The sequence below is a fragment of the Dermacentor andersoni genome, chromosome 2, assembly GCF_023375885.2.
Source record: "Dermacentor andersoni chromosome 2, qqDerAnde1_hic_scaffold, whole genome shotgun sequence".
In the NCBI taxonomy this organism is placed as follows: domain Eukaryota; kingdom Metazoa; phylum Arthropoda; class Arachnida; order Ixodida; family Ixodidae; genus Dermacentor; species Dermacentor andersoni.
The window spans coordinates 193,173,096-193,179,834 of record NC_092815.1 but is presented as its reverse complement, the minus strand read 5'-3'; positions in this window follow the sequence as shown (position 1 = coordinate 193,179,834).

The following is a 6,739-nucleotide window of genomic DNA, read 5'->3' as shown; positions in this document are numbered from 1 at the left end:
TCGACAATAGATAAAATTCTGGAAGCACGTTCCACTGCGCGATAACCCCGCGCAAGTAATCAAGCACACAGTCACAAATTATAGAGGGAAGAATGAAGAACCTTTAGAAAACAGTGTAGACAAATTACAGCACACAACATCCGATGAAATGCAAGAGGTTCGTGAATAAGAAGATAAATTATTTAAAAAGGAAAGCCAGTTACCAAGGCCACTGAGCGTACGTTCCCGACGTAACGCAATCGCCGAAATGCAATTATTTTCATCTTCTAATTTTCAAATGTTCTAGCTTTTCTTTCTTTGCTGTCCTTTCATTATCGAGACTTCGTGAAAAACTGGAGACGCAGAAGGTGTTGTAAGCCAACCCACCGCGGTGCATGCAGGCAGCCAAGCAAACGACAGCGAAGAGCGTGGCAGTAGGATAAAACCCCTTGATAATTTTAAAGTAGCGACACTCTTTGAACTTTGCCGCCGCCGCGCGACCTCCTCGCCTCCTCCTTGCCCCTTGCGCGTTCCCCCGCGGCAACCAGTTTTGCCCCCGTTTTTCTGCACGACGAATGGTCTCCCTGCCGTTGCCCTTGGAAACGCGCGGATGTTGAGTTTTGCTTGCGTTTTTCTTTTTGGTTCGCGCCATTTTCCTCCTGAGCACGGCTGGCTCGGCGCTTTAGCTCGGCGTAGCGAACGTTGTACGCTGTGTTTCCTGCTCTATGTGCTAGCGCTATGCCGGGCTTTTGCAGCAAGAAGCCTGAAGATGGTTATGCCGTTTTTATGATACCACAAGGAAAGCGTGACGGCTTGCGCAGGAAGCAGTGGCTGCATGACATTGGCCGAAAGAACTTTGTTCCGAAAAAGAACAGCCTTGTTTGCGAGCTGAGGCGTCTTTCTCATAGCTCGTAGCAAAGCATTCCGTAATGCTGCATTTTTTTTTCATTCTTCCGGCCTGCTCACCAGCGTTTTTGTTGCGGTTGTCCTCGGTATGCTTAATATTCTGGGGCGGCTCCACCACCTAGCACGTCGTTAACTCTTGTTATTCAGTCGGAAGTGCAGCATTATAGATTCTGCTTTGCACCCTGAAAAAAAATTGTGGCAAGTTTTAAAGCGAAAGCCTTTAGATCTCTGTTTCAAGGTCGCGTTGTAAACTGGAATTATCACGTGACCCAAGGAAAGCCAGAGGTGACCCAAAGCATGTCCACCCCTGTATAAGAGAACGATTACCCAAGTTAATTAATGAATCATTAGTGATTGACATAAGCTGAATTAGGGAGGATTAAGGTTGATTAGAGTGTATTAAAGAAGATTAAGGTGGCTTAGAGTGCATTAAGAAGGATTGAGATGCATGAATAAAGATTAAGGTGGGTGGAGGGGGATTAAGGCGGATTATGGTGGATTAAGGTGTAGAATTGATGAAGACCGATTAGGGTGAATGAACGAGGATTAGAGAGCATTAAGGTGAATAAAGGTAGATTACGGTCGATTAATGTGGATTAAGGTGAATTGGGGTTGATAAAGGAGGATTAAGACCGATTAGAATGGATTAGCGTAGGTTAAGGTGGATTAGGGACCATGGAGCTGGGTTACGTTTGATAGAGGTGGATTAGGGTGTATTAAGGTAGATTGGGATTATTAAGCAGGATTAAGTTGGGTTAACGTGCATGAATAAGGATTAAGGTGGATGAAGGAGGATTAAGACCGTATAGGGTAGGCTAAGGTGCATACGGGCGATGTAGGTTGATTAGAATGAATGTTTGATGTTTTATGGCGCAAGGGCCAAGTATGGCCAAAGAGCGCCATGTCTGTGTTTATGAGTGTGCTGTGTAATCATGAGTTCTATGAAGTTGGTGTGACGTGGCTGCAGAGGGGCCTTAAAAATGGTCGCGCTAAAGTGCGTAAAATCTGTATAATAAGATTATGGCAATGACTTATGACGTGTACTATGAACATTAAGACACATTTAAAAAGGATGATACGATGTCTAAAAATATATCAGGTTATATAAGATATGCTAGAGCACTACTGCCTCCTTAGAGCCCTTAAAGCACAAGGGCCTGGAGGCATGTGCTATTCGAAACAATTATCGCAGCGGCATCCTCTGGAACGAGGATGCTCTACGAATTTAATGGTCTTATAACGTGTAGAACTACATCCTTTAAGATGTCCAGGACTGCCTTGGTGTTAAAAAGCGGTTCCTTACCAAGAAACATAGCCGGGTGTAGAGGGATGTAATTACGGTATGCTAGCGGAAAATGTTTCTTTCTTTCAGGTTCGGCTTTCCGACACTCCAAGAGGACATGTAGGACGGTCAGCCTCTCACCGCATCTACCACAGGTTGGAGGATCGTTTCCCGTGAGTAAAAAGTTATGGGTCCCAAATGTGTGTCCTATTCTGAGGTGACAGAATAGGACATCTGTTCGCCGAGATTTTGTTGGGGAGGGCCAAAAACCTAACTGGGGCTGTATAACGTGCAGTCTGTTATTTGTTTGCGCGTCCCACGTGCACTGCCAGTGATTTCGCAGTTTATTTTGTAAGAAAGGCCTCAGGTCTGTGACAGGCACATCAGCGGTAGGGTTAAGAGCTTGCGATGTGATTGACGTGGCCATCTCGTCCGCGAGAACGTTACCTTCGATTCCCCTATGGCCAGGGACCCAGCATATTATGATATTCTGGTTAGATGAGTACGCTTTACATAATACCGAATAGAGTTCATTGAATACGGGATATTTATGTTTGTAGAGTGACTTTAAGGTCTTCACGATGCTTAGAGAGTCTGTATAGATCGTTGCTTTTGAAAGTTTTGATCTTCTTATATGCTTCACGGCAGAAAGTAATGCGTAGGCCTCGCCCGTAAGGATGCTTGTTTCGGGATGCAGTACATCGGATTCCGAGAAGGATGGGCCGAATGCTGCATAGGATACCCCGGCATTTGACTTCGAAGCGTCTGTGTAGAACTCTGCGCAGGAGTGCTTGTACTGTAGTTCTAGGAAATGCATTCTGATTTCGGCCCCAGGAGCGTACTTTGTAACTTTTATAAAGGATATGTCACGTTGTATCACCTGCCACTCCCAAGGAGGTAAGAGCTTGGTTAGGTGCATTAAGCGATGCTCGAGGAGTGGGACATGCATTTTATTGCTAAGCTCCTTCACACGCAGCGAAAAAGGCTGTCTTATGGAGGGACGGTTGCTGAAAAGTGTAGCGCACGTCATATCGGTAACGGTATCAAAACATGGATGTTCAGGATTAGAGCGTACTTTAAGGAAATATGTAACGCTGATGTATGACCTCTGTAGGTGGAGAGACCATTCATTGGATTCGGCATATAAGCTTTCAATTGGGCTTGTTCTGAAAGCGCCCGTGGCTAAGCGGATACCTAGTTGGTGAACAGCGTCTAGCATCTTTAGCGCGCTTGGGGCGGCAGAGTTATATACCACGGCACCGTAATCTAATCGTGACAGGATGAGGCTCTTATAGAGATTCATTAGGCACTTCCTGTCACTACCCCACGTAGTCTGGGATAGAAGTTTCATTAGGCTCATTGTTTTCAGACACTTTTCTTTAAGATGTTTAATGTGTGGGACGAATGTGAGTCTATTGTCAAGTATAACACCTAGAAATTTGTGCTCTTTGTTTACAGGTATCTGTTGTCCACACATTTCCAAGCAAGGATCCGGAACCAGGCCTCTCTTCCTTGTAAACAGCACACAAGAACTCTTTTGAGGATTGATTTTAAAACCATTTTTCTCCGCCCACCCTGACACCTTGTTCAAACCATGATGTACCTGTCTCTCGCATACTGCGAGGTTACAGGATTTGAAGCCTATTTGAATGTCGTCCACATATACGGAATACAATATGGCCGGTGGTAAGGAAGCACGAAGCGTTGTCATCTTAACAATAAAGAGTGTGCAACTGAGCACGCCTCCCTGGGGTACACCAGTTTCTTGTGTAAAAGGACGTGACAGCACATTGCCGACTTTCACCCGGAAGGTACGAGTGGACAAGTAGCTTTTTATTACGTTGAGCATATTACCATGAATGCCCATTTACGATAAGTCTCGCAAGATCCCGTATCGCCACGTCGTGTCATACGCCTTTTCCATATCGAGAAATATCGAGAGGAAGAACTGTTTATGTATAAATGCATCCCGGATATTTCCTTCAATGCGCACAAGATGGTCGGTTGTGGAGCGCCCTTCTCGGAAGCCACACGATAGGGATCAAGCATTTTGTTCTGTTCAAGGAAATGGATCAGTCGCCGATTTATCATTTTTGCAAATACCTTACACATGCAACTTGTGAGGGCTATCGGGCGGTAGCTTGCCACTGAGGAAGGATATTTGCCTTGTTTTAAAACAAGGACCACAATGGCTTCTTTTCATGCGGTCGGAAGGTACCCTGCGTCCCAGATAGTGTTGAAAAGTGTAAGTAGTGTAATTTGCGTGTCATTGTGTAAGTTTTTCAGCATTTCGTACATGATTGTATCACATCCTGGTGCGGAGCTCTTGCATGCGCTCAAGGCAGCTCTCAATTCGGCAATACCGAAAGGACGGTTGTAGGGCTCATTCTGTCGACTTTTTCTTGTTAATGGCTTACGTTCTTCTATTTGTTTATATATCAGAAAAGATTGCGAATAATTGTTTGAACTTGACACGCTCTGAAAGTGCTCCGCAAGTGAGTCTGCCTGATCTTGCAGTGTATCGCCCTGCGTATTTACCAGAGGGAGTGAATATGTTTGTCGCCCTCTAATTCTATTTACCCTGTTCCAGACTTTGGCCTCGTCTGTAAACGAGTTAATGCTCGATAAATACTTCTGCCAGCTTTCTCTTCTGGCCTGTCGGCGGGTTCTCCTGCCTTGAGATTTTACTTGCTTAAAGTTGACTAGATTATCTGCAGTGGGAGAAGCGCGTAGCAACCCTCACGCTTTGTTTTGCTTCTTACGAGCGATCCTACAATCGTCGTTCCACCACGGGACCCGCCGTTTACATGCCAAGCCATTTACTTCTGATATGCATTTAGATGCAATATCTATAATGAAGGCTGTGAGATACTGCACAGCAGCATCAATTCCTAAAGAAGACATGTCATTCCATGAGAAACTAGTAAAGTTTCGGAACTTCTTCCAGTCGGCTGTATCGATCTTCCACCTAGGAGCCTGTGGTAGACATTCTTTTTCTTTGTGTGTTTTTAGCAGTATGGGGAAGTGGTCGCTCCCGTAAGGATTGTTGGTCACTTCCCATTCGAGTTCAGGCAGTATACAAGGGGAAACTAGGCTGAGGTCAATTGAAGAAAATGTTCTGTTTGCGAGAGAATAATATGTGGGTGTCTTTTTATTCAGCAGACACGCACCGGACGAAAAAAGGAACTGTTCAACGAGACGACCTCGCGCATCGATACGAGAGTCTCCCCACAGGCTGCTGTGCGCATTGAGATCGCCAAGAACAACATAAGATTCTGGCAATTGATCTATCAAGGACTGAAATTCATGTTTGTTTAGTTGGTAATGCGGGGGTATGTAAAGCGAGCAAATGGTGATGAGTTTGTTTAATAGGACAGCTCGAACCGCCACTGCTTCAAGGGGCGTTTGTAGCTGTAAAGGTTGACACGCTAAACTTCTATGAGTGACTATGGCAACACCGCCCGATGATGCGACGGCATCATCGCGATCTTTGCGAAAAGTTAGATACTGTCGAAGAAAGTTTGTGTGTTTGTTTTTTAAGTGTGTTTCCTGTAAACACAGCACTTTTGGATTGTGTATTTGTATAAGTTCCTGCACATCATCAAGGTTTCTGAGAAGACCTCTGACGTTCCATTGAATTATTTGTGCATCCATATTGGGAGTTTATAGGTGATGATGATGATAATGATGTGTGGTGTTTTATGGCGCAAGGGCCAGGTTTGGCCAAAGAGCGCCCTGACAAGTGGTAATGTTGACGATGTATTATGGATGGCGTGCACAATGAATACCTCATGGTAGATGTCACATGGCTGTAAAAGGGCCTAAAATCTGTAGCTGTAAGTGGCGTAGAATATATAGTTGCTAAAGTAATGACGGTGACTAGGCAGTGATGTGGGCTATGGCAATGAGCTGTTGTTAAAACATTATGCAATAAAACGACACTGACACCAGAGTTTCGAGAGAGCCCTTGAATGCAGGGCTGTTAGTCACGTGCTAAAAATTGCCTGGCCAAATGATTTTCAGAATGTCGGTTTCGGCTAAAAAATCTAAGACTATTTGCAGTTTAAAAAGCAGTTCGTCACTAAGAAAAAATGCAGGATGGAGAGGTATATTTTCCCGATATGCAGAAGGGAAATACTTTTTCCTCTCTGTTTCTATCTCTCTGTTTCTATTGCAGGGCACTGGATAAGAACATGGAGGACTGTCAGGCTATCGCCGCACCTACTACAAGTAGGAGGATCCCCGCCAGTCAAGAGGTAGGAGTGAGTACTGTAAGTGTGTCCTATTCTTAATCGGCAAAGAAGTACTTCCTTGTACCGTGCTGTTTTGTCACTTATCCAATTCCGCAATCTTGGTTTTATAATATGTAACTTATTCAATGTTTGTGTATCCCACTCTGCTTGCCAATGTTTCCTCAATTTACCGCGCAGAAAGGGCTTTAGGTCTGTGGCAGGAATGGGGATATTTCCATCTGTGTCACTAAAACTCACTGACGTGGAGTTTTCGTCAGCAGCTACGTTGCCTTTTATACCTTTATGGCCAGGTACCCAGCATAGAATAATCGTTTGGTTG